A 22,773-nucleotide genomic window follows, 5' to 3' on the forward strand; every position below is an offset into this window, starting at 1 on the left:
ATCACTCCCTTCCTATCCCCATCGTCCAACGGCCCCACCTCCTCTCTCGCTGGTCGTTCCTTTTGATTATACCCCTCCACCTGTATTGCTATTCCTAAGCTGCATCTGAATATTTATTTAACATATTTATAGGCCACAGATTTAGACTGGATATAATAGAGTGTACTTAATCAGCATTTTTTTAAAGTTAATTTAATACCAACCTTTTATATTTCATTGTTATCAACAGGTTCAGAGCGGATCACAAAAGTATGAAACATCAATCCATTTCAACAACATGATACAATAATAAAATTTATAAAATTTATTTATGCCAGAGAACCCCCATTAAGACACAGTTAAAATAAAGTCTTAATACATATATCCAGCTCCAGCTTTCTACTATTCACTAGGAAAGAATTTAAGAAGCAGATGCATTTTCAAAAGGCCTCTAAATTTCAAGTAATTAGATTCATTTCTCACAACAATAGGTAAAGCATTCCATTCAATTGCGGCATTTAAATTAAACCATCTATCCAACATTCTTTTATATCTATAATTAGTAACAGAAGCAGAAGCCATTCGAAGTTGGCTGCAGTGTTGGAAATTTGATCCATTAGTACATACTAAATGAATTTAAAACATGTTTATCTAAAAATTAATGTGTATGAAATTGATGAAAGCAGATTAAAAGTTCCAATAGGTATTTAATAAATTGGGGAGTTCTTTATCCCCCCCCCTTTTACAAAACCATAGCTCAGTTTTTAGCGCCAGCCACTGTGGTAACAGCTCCGATGCTCATAGAATTCCTGCGAGTGTCAGAGCTGTTACTGTCGCGACAAGCGCTAAAAACACTACGGTTTTGTAAAAGGGGCGTTAGTAAGCTGTGCTAAAAAGTGGCCTACACTATTATTAGTTGAGAGGCTTTCCCACGTGCTGAGGCCACTTTTAGTGTGGCTGTAAAATGGCCATATTTTCCATTTTCTAAACTAATAGCCATTCTCAAATTTCCAAATTAGTGCGTGATTGAGCCATTATTCCCGATAATTTTCTAGGCAGTAAGGGTTCCTGCACTAAACAGGAGATAATCAGTTAACATGCAATGATTTAGCTGCGCTAACTGATTAGTGCAGGGCATGCCAACTCTTCACCCCCAAACAAAACCTCTGTGCTAAAAAATAAAATCTATTTTTTAGCTCTTGGGAGGTGCATGCTAATTCTAACACTGCCATGGGAGGCCTACTTTTTAACCTGCAGTAAGCACGCATTAATGCTTACTGAAGCTTGGTAAAAGGATCTCTTCATTTGAACAAAAGTAAAGATGCACTCAAAAAATGCCTGAAAAGGACCCCAAAAAAATGAATCAAAAATATTTTCTATGCATATCCCTAATAAACAATCAAATGTAATTGTATGACTGTATTTGCCTCTAAAATACTGGTCAAAGCAACAGATCAGTTATGATTAACAAGAAAGGTAGCACAGATTTAAAAAAAAAAAAATTAATGTAGAATCTCAGCTAACCAGCATTCAATTAACCGGCACTCTTCAACCAACCAGCAAAAAATTTGCTGGCCCCCCCTCCAAAAAAAAAAAATGTCTCCCACGCTCCTCAGACAACCTCCAAACAACCCCCCCCCCCCTCCTTCCCTTACCAAGACAGTAGTGGCAGCCAGTGAACAGAAGAAGCGCCATAAACTGGCTACTTCCGGCCAGCTCCAGTAGGGTCTTTCTTCTGCTGCGTTGAGTGACGTGGCAGAGGAAAGGCCCTGCCGGGACTGGCTGAAAGCAGCCTGTTTACGGTGCTGCTTCTGTTTACCGGCTGCCACTACTGCTTTGGTAAGGGAGGGAGGGGGGTATTCAGGCTCGGCTGACGCTGCTGCTTCGGGGCTGAGGGAAGGAGGGGAGGTTGTCAGGATTGGCTGCCGCTGCTTCCTGAGGTCCAGGAGGGAGGGAGGCGAGTTGTCAGGACTGGTACTGCTGCTTCGGGGGCTGCTTGAGGGAGGAAGGGAGGGTGTGTGTCATGAACGGCTGCCTGCTGCTACAGTAGTTTTTTACAGTAACTCAAGCAACCAGAAAAACAGTTATCTGACATCCACCAATCCCCATGGGTGCTGGATAACTGAGAGTCTACTGTAGTTTTAAATGAGGTGAGGAAGTAAGTCAGAAATAGTCCAAAAGCCCTGTTTATTAATTGTCCCTAGAAAAAAGGGATTGACTACCAGATCATATGGAAAACAGTAGAAATTAAGCAGAAGAAAAGCATGAAGCTAAAAACAGGTGCCCACACTATAATCTAACACATAGAGGAAAGCATAATAGTAAATAATAGCAGATGGGGATTATATTTAGCTACCTCCTTCTTAGGCAATTAGACTGATGCCAAATCACTCATACACAGCCCCTAGAAGCTTTAATCAGCAGCAAGGAATACTGAATGTATGTATATGTTCAGGATATATAGTACACTGCTACCTGTATCTCACCATCACTTTGCATAATAAAATAAGAACTGCCATATTGGGTCAGACCAAGAGTCCACCAAACCCCATATTCCTTTTTTAACTGTGGCCAATCAAGATCAAAAGAACCATGCAAAATTCTATAAAAATAGAGACCATGTTGCCTACTCCCAGAGATAAACAGTTGTTTTTCATGAGTCTATCTTGCGAATAATGGTATATGAGCTTTTAGTCCAAGAAGTTTTCCAACTTTTGTTTGCTTGTTTTTTAATTCAGTGTGATCACGTGAGTGATCTGAAGGCTTGGACTCATCATAAAACACGAACAGTGGGTAGTAAAAAGGTCAAAAGGAAAACTTTATTTCTTCACAAAAAATAAACAGGTTTGTTTCTTCACAGGTTCTAAACTCTCAACAAAGTCTTTCAAACTCAGTCTTTATATACTGTCCCCAATAGATTTCACCCTTCATTATATACTGTTTCCCCTCATGAATCAGGACCCATGTATCATGTACCAGACACAGCTCACATAGGTTAAGAAGTCATTTCTTAGAGTCCCTTAACTTATGTTCCAGGGAACTTCTCCTACCTTACATGGAACCTCTTCTTCCCACAAACTTAGGGTAGAGATGTCTACTGAAGGCCACTCCACTTCCCAAGACTTTCCCCAGGTGTTGCAGTCAATAAAACAAGCTGGGAGGATTCTTGCCTTCAGGACCTACCCTTCCAAAGACCTCTTGCCTCGGGTCTCACCTTGGGAAACCTTTTCAGGACCTCACTGGATCTATACATAAGAACATAAAAATTGCCGCTGCTGGGTCAGACCAGTGGTCCATCGCGCCCAGCAGTTCGCTCACACGGTGGCCCACGGTGGCCCAAAGGTCGAAGACCTGTGCCCTAACCGAGACCAGCCCTACCTGCGTTCGTTCCGGTTCAGCAGGAACTTGTCCAACCTTGTCTTGAATCCCTGGAGCATGTTTTCCCTTATAACAGATTCCGGGAGAGCATTCCAGTTCTCCACCACTCTCTGGGTGAAGAAGAACTTCCTTACGTTGGTACAGAATCTATCCCCTTTTAACTTCAGGGAGTGCCCTCTCGTTCTCTCAGGGCATTTAAGCTTCCTTTATCTGATCCCCATCCCTCTGACTTAGGACCTGGTGTGGCAGGTCAGCACCCTTAACTGTTAGGCAGCCATGTGCCCTCATTGAGGAAGTGCCCATTTCTTTGCCATCCACTTCTTCACACTCAGCTATACTAAATGCTTGCAATGAATTCTAGAGCTATTATTTTACATTTGTCCAGATTTTCCCGGACATGTCCTCCTTTTAAGGATATGTCTGGAGGTCTGGATGGTTTTTCCAAAACCTGGCACTCTGTCTGGGTTTTGAAAAGCTTCCAACAAATCACCGTCGGGCAGGAGCTTCCTGTCTGACAAGAGCAGGAAGCAGGGGGTGGGTGTGGGGCTGGGATGGGAATGGGGCATAATGGGACAGGGATGGGTGGAACTGGGTGGGTCTGATGGTGGGTCTAATCAGTCAAGTTATCCAGCTAATCAGTCCAGTTATCTAAATGGTTTATTTATTTATTTAGATTTTTATCCCGTCCTCCCAGTAGCTCAGAACGGTTTACAAGTAAACATTCACAATGGAGTGAATTGGACATACAAGATTATACAGTAGATTTAAATACTTGGACATACGAGACTGTGCAGCAATGTAAATATAGGGACTATACAGCAAATTAAGAACAGTAGTTTAAATATAAGTAGTTTAGTTTAGATACAAGTTATTTGAGTATAGGCTGAGAGTGGACTATACAGAAATTTAGGCAGAAGATTAGAATGGAGAAAGAAGGGTAGAGGTGGGGTTTAAGGGGTTGGGTGTAGACTGAGGGTGACCTTTAGTTGAAGAGGAGGGTCTTTACCATTTTCCGGAATGTCATTAGTGAGTTATGTAGTCTGAGTTCGGGGGGAGTTGGTTCCAGAGTTGGGGAATGAAGTGGCTGTAGGAGCGTTTGCGGGCAGTTTCTGAGAGGAGGGACCTTCCGGGGGGAATGCATAGGCATATCTTCATTTCTGAGCGGAGGGTACGGGTGGGGATGTAGATGGGTAGCTTGGATTTTATGTAGGAGGGGGTGGTGGCATAAATTATTTTGTGTGCTATTGCCAGGGCCTTAAATGCACAGCGTTGGCTAATTGGGAGCCAGTGTTCAGCGCGGAGTGCTGGGAAGATGGGGTCATGGTAGTTGAGGCTGTGTAGGAGGCGGATAGCTGCATTTTGGAGCTTGCAGCTTGAGATCTTTTTTGGTTATTCCATTAAATAGGGAGTTGCAGTAATCCATTCTGGAGAGGACATATGCGTAGAGGAGTTGGGCTAGGTCAGGTGTGGAGATGTAGGGTTTGATCCTTCTCAGTTGGCGGAGGTAGTAGAAGGAGGTAGAGACTACTTGGGATATGTGGATGGATAGGGATAGGTGTCTGTCTAAGGTTACTCCTAGGCTGCGTACTTGATCTGTTGCCGTTAGTAGAGTGCAGTCCCATGATAGTGTTGGGTGTTTGTATTTGGTGTTTTTGTTCCTGATCCATAAGAGTTCGGTCTTAGAGGCGTTCAGTTGTAGTTTGTTGTTTGTCATCCAGGTTTTCATGTCAGAGAGGCAGTGTTGGAGGTTAGCAATTTGGGACGATCAGTTTTCACCTAGTGGGAGGAGCAGCATAGGAGTGGATTTTAATGCTGTACTTTTGTGCTATATCAATGACAGGTCTGATGTAGAGGTTGAATAGGAGGGGGGATAGAAGGGCGCCTTGGGGAACGCCATATTTGATAGGCTTGGGGTTAGATTTGTGCGTCCCTAGTAGGACAGTTTACAGGCATCCAGGATGCATAAAGTGCAATGGTACATCTGGAAAATAAATACCAAGGATAATTTGGTACTACCTACTAAAAGAAATAAAGAAAAGGTGTTTGTCATAAGTTGCCAATGAATATCCAGAAGGCAGCCAATGACATAAAAGAAAGCTTGATATGAAGGCTAGGCTTAGATTTCTTTAAGCTTTAAAGGCTAGTCTTAGATTTCTTGTTGAATGATTCCAGATGCAGATCTAGTGGCAGATCATTCCATAAATGAGGGGTTCTAACTGCTGCTGAAGTATGAGGGGGTGCTGAAAAGGTCTCAACCTAACCAACCAACTTCCTAAATTCTGGGTGTTATTTTGCTGCTATAGCTGAAAAGAATGTTATCTTATTTCATTAAGTGCCAATTTGCATAAGAACATACAAATTTCCGCTGCTGGGTCAAATCAGTGGTCCATTGTGCCCAGCATACTGCTCACGCGGCGGCTCCTAGGTCAAAGACCAGTGCTCTAAATGAGCCCAGCCTCACTTGCGTACTTTCCAGTTGAGCAGGAACTTGTCCAACATTGTCTTGAATCCCTGGAGGGTTTTTTCCCCTACGACAGACTCTGGAAGAGCTTTCCAGTTTTCTACCACTCTCTGGGTGAAGAAGAACTTCCTTACGTTCGTACGGAATCTATCCCCTTTCAATTTTAGAGAGTGCCCTCTCGTTCTCCCTACCTTGGAGAGGGTGAACAACCTGTCTTTATCTACTATGTCCATTCCCTTCAGTATCTTGAATGTTTCAAGTTTCAAGTTTATTAGGATTTTATATACCGCCTATCAAGGTTATCTAAGCGGTTTTTTTTACAATCAGGTACTCAAGCATTTTCCCTCTCTGTCCCGGTGGGCTCACAATCTATCTAACGTTTCGATCATATCCCATCTCAATCTCCTCTGTTTGAGGGAGAAGAGGCCCAGTTTCTCTAATCTCTCGCTGTACGGCAACTCCTCCAACCCCTTAACCATTTTAGTCGCTCTTCTCTGGACCCTTTTGAGTAGTACCTTGTCCTTTTTCATGTACAGCGACCAGTGCTAGATGTAGTACTCCAGGTGAGGGCGCAACATGGCCTGGTACAGTGGCATGATAACCTTCTCCGATCTGTTCGTGATCCCCTTCTTTATCATTCCTAGCATTCTGTTTGCCCTTTTTGCCACCGCCGCGCATTGCTTGGACGGCTTCATCGACTTGTCAATCAGAACTTCCAAGTCTCTTTCCTGGGAGGTGTCTCCAAGTACCGCCCTAGACATCCTGTATTTGTGCATGAGATTTTTGTTACCGACATAACATCACTTTACACTTATCCACGTTGAACCTCATCTGCCATGTTGATGCCCATTTCTCGAGCCTGATTATTCATGTTGCAGATCTTCACAATTCCTGTGTCTTCACTACTCTGAATAACTTCGTATTGTCTGCAAATTTAATCACCTCACTCGTCGTACTAATGTCCAGATCGTTTAATGGACCAATTGGAATGCATGTTAAAAAAAAAAAATCATTCACATGTGACCAGAGATGTCTAGGCATGCCTACAGAAGTCTAAGGGAGGTGTAAGCGTGTCTTACACCAGAAATAGCCTTAGGCATCCATAGGTGTGTCTAGGTGCTTCTGTAGGCACAAGTCAGACACCTTAAATGTAGGTCTGTAAAATGTTGGCCTACATTTAAGGTGCCTGTACAAAATAATAGACGCTATTCTGGTTACGACACCTTCCAGTGATTGATACACAGTAGGCACCCATTTTGCAGGCGCCTACTCCAGCAGGCGCATTTTCCAGAATCAGGCCATAGTCCATCCAGCGAGTGTCCACTTTTCTCGTTCCATATTTTTCCGACCAAACGTAAAAAGTATAACATCACTGGACTAGGGGCTCCTTTTACAAAGGCACGCTAAAATGCTGCACGCACTAGCCACTACCGCTTCCTTTTAAGCAGGCGGTAGTTTTTCAGCTATCACGCGCTATAACGCGCGCTAATCTTGTGCGTGCACTAAAACTCTAGCGCACCTTAGTAAAAGGAGCCCTAAGTGTATAGCCCTCAGTGGAGACTGGCCCGGCTTTTTGGCAGGCCTGAGAATTTTTCAGCGGCCCCTCATATGCACCAGTACCAGGATTTTGAAACAGATTGTAAAAGAAATTGGCATCCTAACTGGCTTTTTAAATCTTTTTTCCTGGAGTGCAATTGTTCTTGCTCACCTCTCTCTCTAGCAAGAGAACTGAAAATGTTATGTATATGCCCATTATTTTGAATGATGGCCATTTATTATTTCCCATTCTGATGGGACTAGTTGATCGACAGTACACTTTTTTTTGTGAGTGTGAGAAGCCACATGTTTACGTAATTTCTGGTGAATGTTTGCTGTTGTGCTATTTCTTGGATACCCATTTGTCTGTTTTCTTTTTCTTTTTTTAATAATATAAAAAAATGGACATTGTAGCTAGTTTAAGAAAAAGTTAAACTCAAATTCTTTTAAATGCAGTGTTTTTTCCTTTATGGCCATACAAGAACCTATTATTCTTGCAGGAGGAGAAGCAACTAGAAAAGGAAAATACTTTGCTTCCCAGAAACACTTCAAAGACAGGAAGTCACATCATACTACTTGCTATCCTACTTCCTGTAAACATACACCAAAGTGGATATAATTATATTATGACACAATAAAACAAAAAAATTCAGTTCATTAGATAATATCAGGCATAAACTGAATACATTTTACTTTGCAATGGCTAACAACCAACCAGCTACTGTGTTTAACTACTTCCCACCTCTCCTCTTCCAGTCCCTAGAAATACATGTTTGAAGATCCATTCTGTACTTCCATAGATGAGGCCCATAGTAACTAAAACCTGTACACTCTGTAATCTCCATTTTGGAGGTATTTTGTTTTAACTGCACTCACTTCATATTAATCTCTACAATTTCCTGGCACAGTGAATTGCAATAATCTATCATTGTCATCACTAAAGCCTGCTTCAAGATTTTCTCATGACAAATACAAATGCAACCTACAGATTTGCTTCCTCCAAGCCCAAGAAGAGGTTGATGATGCAATTTCATTTTCTAGATACATTTTTTTCATGTGTGGTGGTGGGGAGGTGCAAGGGGGGGGGGGCATAATTCTATAAAATAAGTTTTATGTACTGATTACTACATTATGTTACATTCTGCATTTGTAGACCTCTTTTACCAGACCCAATCTAGACAGATCACAAAGTCAAAAAATGAGAATTCTTAGAATGTAACACTAATGATGTGTATAATCCAGTCCATTGTAATCATTGCACATCTGATAAGACATATTTCTGAAATAAAAACTTTTTAAAAAAGATTTCTAAAAACATTCATAGTCAGCTATACTTTGCAAAACTTGAGATAATGAATTATATACCTTAGTGGCTTGATAAGTAAAAGTGGTTGAAAGGATGTGCTTATATTTTACTCTTTTTTTTTTTTTTTTAAGTGTAAGTGCTTAGAGAATTTAGGTTGAATTACGGTAGCATGTGCAAGTTAAAATGAGGTTTAATTTTATTTCCAGTGTCCCTCCCTGATGAAGAGGTGAAACTCGAGTCGGGGGGATGGGAATCGAATGAATGAAAAATGGTTTCTGGATTTTAAACAGCACTTTGATTTATTAATACACAGTCACCAATGAGAATTATCGAGAATACAATCAACTACCTCCTCATTCAGATAAGTACTATCAATACATCTGAATATGTTTTAAGTTATCTAGGAGGCTAGGGGACAGGTGAATGCGATGATGGTCCCCTCGTTATCCTCATTGCAGTGACTTCACTATATTTTGGGTAACATGGTCTGAGCACTTCACCATAATATTTAAAAATATATTTTTTATATAAACAACATAATTTATAAACAACACGATATTAATATATGACAACTGTGAAAACATAAGTAGAGAGTATATTTTACTCTTGACATGTCTGGATAATGTACAGAAATGTTTAGAATAATTGCATACGAGTGCATGTTTGTATTTAGGGGCCGATTCTATAAACGGTGCCTAAATTGGCCAGCGCCTAAAAAAATAAGATGCTAACCACATATCAATCACACTTAGGCGCCATTTACAGAATTGTGGCTAGCTGTGCCTATGTAAAAACCTAGGTGCCTGAAATGTGAGGGTTTTAAAGGCCTACATTTCAGATGCCTAAGTTTTTGGGAGAATCATGCTCAGTGACGTCTAACTCATGCTCCACCCATTGAAATACCGACTTAGGTGTTAGGCACCATTAAGTGCATTGCGATACGCACCTATCTTTTATAGAATTGAATAGGCACCTATCACACAATTAAATTTTTAAAAACCAATTATCCCCCTTAACAAAAACGCGGAAGCGGTTTTAAGCACAGGCCAGCGCGCTGAATGCTCTGTGCTGTTCCAGACACTCATAGAGTTCCTATGAGCGTCGGAAGCAGTGTAGAGCATTTAGTGCACCAGCCTGCGCTAAAAACCGCTTCTGCGGTTTTGTAAAAGGGTGGGGGGGAGGTTATTGAGGCTGTTAAGAGCATTTTGCCAATTAAGTTAGGTGCCTCTTTAGGTGCCCTTTATAGAATCAGCACCAGATTCTCTAACCAGTGCTACAGTTGGCGGCTGCCTTAAAAGCAGCTGCCAATCATGTGTCAGTCAAGCTATGGTGCCTGTTAAGAAATTGCAAAAATCTAAATAGTCCAGGGGAATCCCTGATCAGCTGAGCGGGCAGGGATGCACTAAAGCCCCGATTGGGGTGTTGGGCTTCGGGGGGGGGGGGGGGACTGGGGGGATTGGAGGGTAGGAGGGATGAAGAGAGGAAATGGGGATCTCCTTGCCATTTCAGCTGATCACAGCAGGGAATCCCCGATCAGCGGAGCCAGCAGGACTCCTCAAAGCTGCAGTTTGTGGCATCCTGCCAGCTCAGCTGATCAGGGATTCCCCTGCTGTGATCAGCTGACAAGTTGTGCACTATTTTTGGGGTCCCCCAGCAAATAGGCGTTGGAAATGTAGGCCAGGGCTTTCCGGCCCTACATTTCTGGTGCCTATCTTTGCTTGAATCCTGTCTACATAGGTGCTTTAGGCTGCCTAATGCTACTTCTGGCATTGGCCATGCCTACTTTGGCGTTTGGCAGCCTAAAATGCCAATGTAGGTGCGATTCAGACACCAGTAGGTGTTTTATTTTTATTGTTTTCACCTTTTTTAAATGGCACTTCTCAATTAACTTAGGCACCGGTAGGGCACCTACCAGCTCCTAAGTTTCAGTCCCATTTATAGAATATCCCCCAAACTCACCAACTCTATGCTAAATTACACAAACACATTAAATTTGTTAATCTAGTATTTTACAGCTGGGATCCTCAAATCCAGACCTCAAGATCTGACATCTAGTCTGGTTATCAGCATTTCCGCTTGGTGCGATTGTCAATCAACCACCAGGTGCTGCTTATACAGTAGAATTATGTCTAGTGGCACCTAAGTGGTCAGGCATTGCTAGGCCTCCTTGAGGTAGGTGCTGATATATTAGGCCAAGTTTTCCCTGGAATAATTTACCAGCACCTATCTTCGATGCCTAAGTAAATCATACCTATTCTCGCCTGTAACTATGCCTTCTTTTCAGGTAGGTGTCATTAAGTGTCACTAGGCATCCTAAGAGTTCTGTGCTGAACTCTTTATTGGTAATTTAATTTTTGGGTTTTTTTTTTTTGATTGGCTTACAACTAGCAAGTTCAATTACCGCTCCAATTAAAAAGAGTTTTGCACAGATTCCTTAGTTAGACCTCTCTAGGCATCCTTGATTAGGGCATCTAGTGGCGCCTAACATAGGCTTCCTATACAGAATCTGGCCCCTACTTTCTTTTATAGAATACCATATATACTCAAATATAAGTCGATCCGAATATAAGTCAAGTTCCTCTTTTTCCCCTCAAAAAGGAGGAAAAATGGTTGACTCAAATATACGTCAGGCATCTTAATATTCAAGTGCCCTGCCCTGTCAGGCTCTGCACCCAGGCCCCTTCCCTCCCTCTCCTGTCAGGCTCTGCACCCAGCACCCTTCCTTCCCTGTCAGGCTCTGCACCGAGCACCCTTCCTTCCTTCCTTCCCTCCCCTGTCAGGCACTGTACCCAACACCCTTCCTTCCCTGTCAGGCTCTGCACCGAGCACCCTTCCTTCCTTCCCTCCCTCCCCTGTCAGGCACTGCACCCAGCACCCTTCCTTCCTTCCCTCCCTCCCCTGTCAGGCACTGCACCCAGCACCCTTCCTTCCCTCCCATCAGACTCTGCACCCAGCACCCTTCCTTCCTTCCCCTGTCAGACTCTGCACCCTCCATCCCAAGCTCTGCCCTCTGTCCCCACTCCATGCCCTATCCTCATACCTCTGCCGATCTCTGGTGGAGGTGAAGCAGGCAGGAGCAAGCGTTCTGAACTCCTGCCCTGCTGCTAACCGGCTGCCGCAAATCGAGTTTCTTTGGCCGCTGAGCAGCACCAGCAGAAGCATGATTTGGCGCTGCAGCTGGGTGCTGAGCGGCACCAGCAGAAGCATGATTTGGCGCTGCAGCTGGGTGCTAAGCGGCTTCCTTACTGGCTCATTTAAAAAAAATATGAAGCCATATAAAAACAATTCCTATGGAGACCAAGATATTAAGGTATAACTAATCTAACAATATGAAAACATTAGAGTGAAATATTGTACCAATGTATAAACCAGTTGAAATGTATCAAAAATTCAGGCCTGAAAAGAAACATTTGTTATTGGTGACCATATTTTATTAGTTTTAAAGCTCTTATTAGTGAGGGAATAGGAAGTATGGTACATATGGTATTCCAGACAGATCTCCAAAATGGTTGAACAATTGGGCAATCATAAATCATATGTTTAAGGTCACCTAAATTGCCATTACAATGCCAACATACATTAGAATCCGTTAGATGAGCCCTATGCAATCTGCTAGGAGTCCAATACGTTTTATTGAAAAAAAAAAAAAAAATGATTGCAATAAACTGGTAGATAGCGTAGGACGCTGTGTATATTTGAAAAAAATCTATCCATTGGTCATCAGATCCCGACCAGGAAGATTCAGAGGGGGTGGGTAGGGGGTGGGGTGCCTACAGGCAGGAGGGGTTAGGCTCCCTCCTGCCGGCGATTGCACAGGGGTGGGGTGGGGGAGACTGTCGGCCGCTATATTAATCACGACAGGGAGATCCCTTGCCGCGATAAGTGTAGCGGCCGCGTCTAAAGTAACCCGGTTACAGAATCGGCTTTAGGGTGGGCAGGTATAGGCCCGATTCTGTATAGGATGCCCATACCGGGCGTCCTATACAGAATCCAGGTCTGATTGCCTATTTTGAGGGGGAGTGGTTAACCAAAGTTTGATGACCAGTAGAAGTTTTGTCAGTGAGGGAGCCTTTATTTCATTTTATTTTACTTTTTTCTAATTTATTTGTATTTATTTCACTTTTTAATATTTTTTTCTTGCAAAAATTAAGCAGCGTAAAAGAGTATTTTACCGCAGGCCGATGAGGTAAATGCTGAGACGCTCATTCAATTCCTATGAGCATCAGAGCATTTACCTCGCCAGCCTGGGGTAAAATGCTCTTACGCTGCATAGTAAAACCCAGCATAAAAAAAAAAATCACTAAACGAAATGAATGAAACAAAATTGAAAGACAAGTGAAATGCAACAAAACAAAAACAAGCATTTTTAACTTACACCAACCTACTCAGGACCATTCTCCCACTAAGGGCTCCTTTTATGAAGCAGCATTAGAGCCTTTTACCATGGCCGAGTGAGGTAAATGTTCTGATGCTCATAGGAATTCAATAAGCATCAGAGCATTTACCTCACCAGCCCAAGGTAAAAGGCTCTACTGCTGCCTGATAAAAGGAGACCTAGGTTGCCAGAAAATTTAAACTCTGAGGGCTTCTTTACAGGTTTTGTTTAGAAACCATCATAACTAAATATCAAAAACAACACAACAATAGAATTTGTATTGAACACCATGTACAGTACATTTCAACTCCCAGGAGCATAAAAGTAGTCAAACTGAGTATTACTGTAGGAAAATAAAATAGAAAAAGAAAACATAGTACATAAAAAAGAACAAACATTCCTGTGCCAAACTGGCAATTACCATCTGATTATCTCAGTGATCCTAATGGACCAAAGCTTTACCATCTACTGTCCATGTGCACCCTTCATGCTAGAAATCTTCTGCTGCCCAGATCATCCAGTCAGAGAACTGTTGTACATGTGATATGATATCCTCTATAAGTCTATATCACACACTCTTCCTGGAAAAGGGAGGGACGGAAAGGCAATTAACCTGCTAGACCAGTGTATCGCAAACTGTGTGCCGCGTCATACTAGTGTGCCTCCTGAGATTTCAAGTGTGCCGCGGCACACTGGGCAGGAATACCCCAGAATGAACGACACTGCCAGGAACACATATCTGAAGACATATCTGAAGACTTTGGAGCCCTGGGTGAGAAGCTGAGGAGGATGGAAGTGCAGGTGGTCTTCTCCTCGATCCTCCTAGTGAGGGGCAAGGGGAGAGCCAGGGAGGATCGTATCCAGAGGACTAACGACTGGCTGCACGGATGGTGCAAGGAGTTGAACTTCGGATTCCTGAACCATGGAGAGGTGCTGCAAGGACTTCACCTGACCAGAAGGGGAAAGAACGTCTTTGGACACTGTCTAGCCCGCCTACTTCATAGGGCTTTAAACTAGGTAAGTTGGGGGGAGGGTACCTTCTCATGTGATGGCACATGTAACCAACATGGCGAGGTAAGTTGTCAATCCATTTCCAAGTCCGAGGTAGGTACATTCTGCATTTCCGAGTCAGAGGTAAGTGCACACATTGCAGACAGTATTATAGGAGTCCACTTAGCTCAGGCAGGAATATCTACACAGACACATAGCAAACATAAGGTATGGAGGGCTATGTATGTTAATGCCCACAGTTTGGGCAATAAGATTCTGGAATTAGAGACGGAAATGAGGAACGCCGACCTAGATGTGGTGGCGATATCCGAGACTTGGTTCACAGACTCCCATGGGTGGGATATGGCTATATCGGGATACAACTTACTTCGGCAGGACAGAGAGGGCAAAATGGGAGGAGGGGTAGCACTATACACTAAAGAGGACATCAAAGTTACCAAGATCGCAGATGTCAAGTACACCAGGGAATCCCTCTGGGTGAATTTGGCTAGAGGGAAGGACAAATTCCTGTATCTTGGCGTAGTATACAGACCTCCAAGACAACAGGAGGACATGGATATAGAATTAGTCGAGGACATTGAGAATATCACTTTGCATGGAGACACAGTATTGTTAGGAGGCTTCAGTATGCCTGATGTGGATTGGAACAAACTTTCCGCTACGACCAGCGGCAGCAGGAAGCTATTAATCTCTATAAAGGGAGCTAGACTCAGACAATTGGTATTGGAGCCCACTAGGGATCGGGCGATACTAGACCTAATGCTCACCAATGGAGAAAGTGTCACCGAGGTCTCGGTAGACGATACGCTAGCCTCCATTGACCACAACATGATACGGTTCAACCTCAGGAAAAGTTTCACAAAGTCAAGCACATCAACCAAGGTCCTCAACTTTAAGGGCACAAACATCAAAAGCATAGGGGATTTTGTCCAGATGGCACTGCAAAACCAAGCTGAAACAGATAATGTAGAGGTGATGTGGTCAACTCTCAAATCAACCATATGAGAAGCAACCAACTGCTACGTCAAATCAGCAAGTAAACGGCGAAGAAACAATAGACCACAGTGGTTCTCTACGGAGATCTCAGACCTCATAAAAAAGAAGAAAAGGGCATTCATCTTCCACAAACAATCAGGGAAGCAAGAATCCAAGGAAGACTATCTGGCCAAGTCTAAAGCGGTCAAAATGGCAGTCAGGGAGGCCAAACTCCGAATGGAGGAAGACCTTGCGAAGAACATCAAGAAGGGCGATAAATCCTTCTTCAGGTACATTAGTAACAGAAAAAGAAACACAGATGAGATAGTACACCTTAGGAAACCCGACGGGAACTTTGTGGAATCAGATTCTGAAAAAGCCAAACTGTTAAATGAATACTTCTGCTCGGTCTTCACTTGCGAGGCGCCGGGATCCGGCCCTCAGCTGCCGACAAGGGAAAGCTCGGAAGACCCATTTCAAAATTTTGAGTTTACGCCCAGGTGAACAAAGCCATGGGACCGGACAAACTACACCCCAGGGTGATCAGGGAACTGAGTGACGTCCTGGCGGAACTATTATCAGTGCTCTTCAATCTTTCCCTAAGTACAGGAAGAGTTCCATTGGATTGGAAGACGGCTAACGTCATTCCACTCCACAAAAAGGGAAGCAGGACAGAGGCTGAGAATTACAGACCAGTGAGTCTCACATCGATAGTAAGTAAACTTATGGAAACGCTAATCAAACGCCAATTGGATACAATCCTGATCGAGGAGAAACTACGGGATCCCCATCAATGTGGTTTTATGAAGGGAAGGTCCTGCCAATCAAATCTGATCAGCTTCTTTGACTGGGTAACAAGGAAGTTGGATACAGGGGAAATCCCTGGACGTCGTTTACTTGGAGTTCAGCAAAGCATTTGATAGCGTCCCACACCGCAGGTTATTGAGCAAGATGGGTTTGATGGGACTGGGTGTAGCATTAATCGCATGGGTTAGGGACTGGCTTCAGAGGGTAGTGGTTAACGGTACCCTCTCCGATATGACGGAGGTGATCGGCAGTGTGCTTGACTGAGGAGCTTCGAGGTAAAATTACATTATTCGCCGATGACGCCAAATTATGCAACATAGTAGGCAAAAGCTCATCGGACGAAAGCACAGTGCCCGACAAAGGCTCAATGCCTGACAGTATGACGCAGGACCTCCTCCTGCTGGAGCATTGGTCAAAGACTTGGCAACTAAGTTTCAATGCCAAAAAAATGCAAGGTCATGCACCTTGGTAGCAAAAATCCATGCAGGACTTACACCCTAAATGGCAAGATCCTAGCAAGGACTGTAGCAGAATGTGACTTGGGTGTGATCATTAGCGAAGAAATGAAGACTGCCAATCAAGTGGAGAAAGCTTCCTCCAGGGCTAGGCAAATCATGGGTTGTATCCCTAGAAGTTTTGTCAGCCGTAAGCCCCAGGTTATTATGCCATTGTACAAATCTATGGGGAGACCCCATCTGGAATACTGTGTGCAATTCTGGAGGCCGCATTATCAAAAGGATGTGAAGAGAGTTGAGTTGGTTCAGCGAATGGCCACAAGAATGGTTTCAGGACTCAAGGATCTCCCGTATGAGGAACGGCTGGATAAGTTGCAGCTATACTCACTCGAAGAACGCAGAGAGAGGGGAGACATGATCGAGACGTTCAAATATGTTACGGGCCGTATCGAGGTGGAAGAAGATCTTTTTTCTTAAAGGACCCACGGCGACAAGAGGGCATCCGTGGAAAATCAGGGGTGGGAAATTTCATGGCGATACCAGAAAATATTTCTTCACCAAAAGGGTGGTTGATCGCTGGAATAATCTTCCACAACAGGTAATTGAGGCCAGCAGCATGCTAGAATTTAAGAAAAGATGGGATTGGCATGTCGGATCTCTTCACGGAGGTAGATAGGGGGTGGGTCTTTGGTGTGGGCAGACTGGATGGGCCGTGGCCCTTTTCTGCTGTCATTTTCTATGTTTCTATGAAGAGAGGCTCCAGCGTCTGTGTCAGCTGACTTGCAACTGCCTCCTACCGTTGCGTATGCCAGGACTCCTGCCTACCTCGTCTTCTCTCCCCATCCTCGGACCAGCAGCAGTAGCTCTGTGTGTTTTTAAGTTCGCCACACAGCTACTGCTAGCCTTAGTTTAGAGGCAGTTTCATCAGGCAGCCTCGAAGCCTTTGCTAGGCCAGCCCGCTTCGAGAATTCCTATGAACGTCTAAGCTGTTACCGCGGCAACGGGTGCTAAAAACACTATAGAATAAGGGAGGATCTGCAACACTTTTCAGCTGGTGTAAATTGCTGTACCTAAAGTCAGGTGCAATTCCTGATGCTAATCATTATTCTATAAACGATGCCTATTTAGTGCGGTTTTTAGCATTAGCCATGGCGGTAACAGCTGATGCTCATAGAATTCCTATGAGTGTTGGAGCTGTTACCGGGGGGGGGGGGGGGATGGAGAAGAGAAAATCTGGTGTAGTGGTTAGAGCTACAGCCTCAGCACCCTGTATTGCTCCCTGTGACCCTGGCCAATTCACTTAATCCTCCACTGTCCCAGATACACCAGATAGACTGTGAGCCTGCCAGGACAGAAACGGAAAATGCTTCTGAGTTCCTTTGGGAGGACAGACAAATAAAATTCAGGAACATTTATTGTGGTTATCCTGAAAATCTGCATGACTTTGAGGTCACCAGGTCAGGTTTGGATAACGTGACCATTTATTTTTTTCATCAAAACGGGACATCTATTAATTGTCAGTCCCGCCCCCAATCCCGCCCTAGCCCTGCCCCAATCCTGCTCTAGCCCTGCCCCCAATTTCTTCCATTCATTTTTCATGTACACATAATATCTTAATTCATAATGGTAACCATACATTGTTTAAAAAAAAAACCTACAAAGCACACTATACGCAGAGAAAATGTTAATTATCATTTATAATTTTTTGGGGGGGTTAAAGATGTCAAGGCAGATGACTTTAAAATATGCAATATCACCTCAGTAACTATAGAAAAATAGACAAATATAGTGCAAAATATAGACAGCAGATATAAATTCTCAAAACTGACACATTTTGATCACTAAATTGAAAATAAAATCATTTTTCCTACCTTTGCTGTCTGGTGATTTCATGAGTCTCTGGTTGCATTTCCTTCTGACTGTGCATCCTTTCTTTCATTTCTTTCTGCACTCAGGCACAATAATTGTCCCTTTCTATTCCCTCCCTCCTTCCTTCTTATGGCCTTAGTGTCCCCAGTGCCTCCTTCCTATGTCCTTAGTGCCCCTTCATATGTCCTTAGTCCATCCTGTTTATATCTTTTTGAAGGCATGATCTCCAGAATTGTACATAGTATTCTATATGAGGTCTCACCAAAATCTTATACCGGGGCATCAATACCTCCTTTTTCTTACTGGCTATTCCACTCCCTGTGTATCCTAGCATCATTCTAGCTTTTGCCATCACCTTTTCAACTTGTTTGGCCACCTTAAGATCATCACATACTATTACACCCAAGTCCCGTTCCTCTTTAGTGCTCAAAAATTCTTCACCCCTTAAACTGTACCATTCCTTTGAGTTTTTGCAGCCCAAATGCTTGACCTTGTATTATTTAGTATTAAATCTTAGATGCCAAATTTCAGACCATTCCTAAAGCTTCGCTAGGCCCTATCTCATGTTATCCACACCATCAAGGATGTCTATATTGTAGCTTTTTGTATTATCCACAAAGAGACAGTCCTTCAGCAATATCTCTTACAAAAAAGTTAAAAAGGACAGGCCCAAGCAACATCCCTTTCCTCAGAGTGATCTCCATTGACTACTACTTTCTGTCACCTTTCACTCAACCAGTTCCTGAACCACTCTATCACTTTGGGGCTTTTAAGTTGCTCACTGCCATAGTTTAAATATCAACCCCTCAGTCTTTATATCACCACCTCTAATATTTAAGGGAAACATTTTCAATCTTATCACAAAAGTGACCAAAAGGAACCATCAGTCAAAAAAGTTGTGTGTTATCATCCAATTTCCAGCATGGTTATCCACTATTGTGTATTTTATAATTGTATGTTGTTGTGGTATGTTATAAGATTGTGTTGTGTTGTTTAAAACAGCTCACAATAGATGTATTAAATAAATAAATAAATTTAGAACAAAATGATGCAGCCTTTAAATAACAAATGATTCCTTTTATGAGTAATCACATTGCAAAATCATTATTTTCAATAGTCTGAATATGATACAAAAATGTAGCACAAAATGCACCACCAACTTAGTGAGATTTGTGATTTTTGTGTGTGTGTAGTACTTTGGGTTATTAGTAGTAAATCAAGAAATATAGCCAACGGCATTTCATGTTATTTGCTGTTCCAATAATGTGTGGCAGCTACAATTTTCCTAACTGTATGGCTACCTTGTGCAATGTGCTGGTAATGCCTCCAATGCTTACTCCAGAAGTTTTGCAGGCAACACACCTTAACTTTGACCGTAGATATGCTGTAGGTGTGAAACCTTAGTGCAGCTTAATAAAAAGAATCCAAACTGATATGTACCTGACCAATGGCTGGTCTAGTGGTATTGAATAAACTGTATTGTTGAAGTTTAATTTATAACTTTTTATTGATAATCATATCAGTCAATTCTAACTCATGATTGCTTATTAAAACACAGAATACGAGGGGGTGCTGTAAAGTTCTCAGTCCAATTCTGGGTGCTATTTTGACACTAGCTGAAAAGAGTGTTATCTTATTTCATTAAGTGCCAGTTTGCAGAAACAAAATTCTATATTTTGACATTATTTCAGATCACTGATTGAACCATATCCACATCATTCCCTTCATGGATGGGCTGAGAACTTTTCAGCACCTCCTTGTACAGTACCTCAAACCTACTGTTCAACTCTTGCCAAATGTATCATTTCATATTTCTCTCTCTGTTAACTAAGATTTTTCTCATGTCAATGAGTTTTATCCTTATATTATTCCTTCCTAAAAAAGAAACTAGCATCTTAATGCATATGATATACTGGTTCTCGGGCAACTGGTATCCTTAGCAACAAGCAGGTTTACATTGGTCAATGGCTCCCTTAGACAGGTCTCCTACAATGAAAGAGTAAATCTTGCACCATTACAAGTTATGGCTCTGGAAAACTGGTCACAGATGTATTGTATTAGTCCAAAAAAAAAAAAAAAAAAAAAGTATCACTTATGATGTGTTTGTTAACCTTTATTTCTACAGTTGAATTTTAATTATGGCAGTAATAAGAAGTGTGAAAAATAATAAAGGCAATGCAATGCAAAAGCTGGAAATGCCAGCTGGCTTCTCTGCAATCACATACATAAGAACATTCACCTTATTTGAAATACTGGAACTCATTTTCACACAGACAGAATGCAGCAAATCAACACCTAGAGTTCAGAAATCTAGTGCCTTTTGAAATAATATGCTTTTCCCCAAACAAGCCTTTCTGTATGTATTAGATCAATAAAAAAATAAATGTTATACTTGGGCTGAATGGCCAGTCTCCAGGCTTTGTCTGTTAAACATACCTATTTGAAGTAGAGCTGTGGATTTGAAAGTATCCTCCAAATCTCTTCATAGCAGATCGGTTTTCCCAATTCAACCAGCTAGTCCATTCTAGTAAGAGAGCTTCTGGTGCTCTCCTTTCAAGTTATTTGCTAAAAGAGAGAGAGAGAGAGAAAAAAGACCCTCTTTGAAACAACCGTAGGCTGTAATTACAGCTCTTCTGTGAAAGGTAAACAGCTGCTTTCAGAAGCCACCAATATCGACGAGGCGTTCACTCCCTCAAGGAGATTACCCTTCCTGTCTCGGTTCACAATGCTAGTGGACAGCTGGGGAGAAAAAAAAAGGGGATAGGGGGAGTTCCAACTGTAACAGGCTGTTCCTAATCAGCATGACAAAAGGAGCTGGTTCCTTCCCAGCTGGCATGCAGTAGCAATGATAAGGGAAACACCAGGAGTATTGCAGTTGCCTTCGTGTAAAATAGATAAAGTGTTTATTAAATTACGGTAGGTCTCATTAGAAATTCCTTTCTTGCATGCAGGGTCGAATACAAGGTATGTTGTTTTGCATTTTTGCTATTGGTATCATAGCTGTCAGGAGACAAAGTTTTAAAAGCCAGAGTTTTTGACCAGTCCTGATTTCAAGCTTACATCCCAAAGCAGTGTGGGAGTTGTAGTTCTTAATTCTACTGTTTGAAGTTAATGCTTTAATTGAAATGAGTCCTTTAATTAGGATGGGGTTATTGTATATGCATAAGAACTGCCATCTCTGGATCAGACCCATGGTCCATCGAGTCCGGCGATCCGCACACGCGGAGGCCCAGTCAGGTATACACCTGATGTAGTTTTAGTCACCCATATCCCTCTATGCCTCTCGTAAGGAGATGTGCATCTAATTTGCCTTTGAATCCTAGCACAGTGGATTCCTTAATAACCTCCTTTGGGAGAGCATTCCAGGCGTCTACCACTCGCTGCGTAAAGCAGAACTTCCTGACATTTGTCCTGGACTTGTCCCCCCTTAGCTTCAAACCATGTCCTCTTGTCCGTGTCGCGGTGGACAATGTAAATAATTTATTTTCCTGCTCTATTTTATCGATGCCTTTCAGCATTTTGAACGTCTCGATCATGTCCCCTCGCAGCCTCCTCTTCTCAATAGAGAACAGTCCCAGTTTCTTGAGTTGTTCCTCATATTCCAAGTTCTCCATACCTCTTATTAGCTTCGTTGCTCGTCTCTGCACCCTCTCCAGCAGTTTTATATCCTTCTTTAGGTTGGGAGACCAATGTTGGACACAGTATTCCAAGTGTGGTCTGACCATTGCTCTATAAAGCGGCATTATGACTTTCTCCGATCTACTCGTGATTCCTTTCTTTATCATGCCTAACATTCTGTTTGCTTTCTTTGCCGCTGCCGCGCATTGTGCCGACGGCTTCAGGGTCCCATCTATCAGTACACCCAGGTCCTTTTCTTGTTCGCTCTTACCCAGAGTTGCGCCTGACATTCTATACTCGTGTTCCTTATTCTTACTACCTAAATACATTACTTTGCATTTCTCCATGTTGAACTTCATCTGCCATTGCTCTGCCCATTTCTCTAACTGATACAAGTCGCTCTGGAGTTCCTCGTTATCCTCCTGCGATCTGATTGCCCGGCATAGCTTTGTGTCGTCTGCAGGACTGGAATAGAGTCTGGCTTCTAGAACTTGGTGACTTTGGTAGCTCTGCAATGCTGGACAATGCTGTCACTTGGGAATCCTTTTACTAGCCTGTGCTAAGAAATGGGCTTAGGGCAGGGATCTCAAAGTCCCTCCTTGAGGGCCGCAATCCATTCAGGTTTTCAGGATTTCCCCATTGAATATGCATTGAAAGCAGTGCATGCACATAGATCTCATGCATATTCATTGGGGAAATCCTGAAAACCCGACTGGATTGCGGCCCTCAAGGAGGGACTTTGAGACCCCTGGCTTAAGGCGTCCCGAAGTGGGTATTTCCTGTGTGCCAAGCCCATTTTTGGCACAACTATGGCTTTTCCCATTTCTCGACTATGTGGCCTTGCATTAATATTAGCATTAGTGTCCGGCCATTAAAAAAAATTCAAAGGCTTTGTTTAGATATGTATTTTTTCTTCAGAAATTGCAGCTTTTCTTTTATTACTTGATTGTATTGGCAGTATTCAAATCCAGATTCAAAGCCCACTTTTTTGAAGTTGCTTTCA

The 22,773-nt window shown here is 42.7% G+C and overlaps 1 protein-coding gene across 1 annotated transcript in view; it reads right to left on the reverse strand.

Annotated features, from left to right (window-relative positions):
• MYO16 (myosin XVI) overlaps window positions 1–20,858 on the reverse strand; it is a 709,054-nt gene extending 688,196 nt beyond the window's left edge. Inside the window, exon 1 of the mRNA XM_033949922.1 lies at window positions 20,589–20,858. The gene's annotated coding sequence lies outside the window, so the exon portion shown is untranslated. The remainder of the gene's footprint in view (window positions 1–20,588) is intronic.
• Between the last annotated feature and the right edge of the window lie 1,915 nt (window positions 20,859–22,773).

Source organism: Geotrypetes seraphini, chromosome 6 (genome assembly GCF_902459505.1).
Source record: "Geotrypetes seraphini chromosome 6, aGeoSer1.1, whole genome shotgun sequence".
Classification (NCBI taxonomy): domain Eukaryota; kingdom Metazoa; phylum Chordata; class Amphibia; order Gymnophiona; family Dermophiidae; genus Geotrypetes; species Geotrypetes seraphini.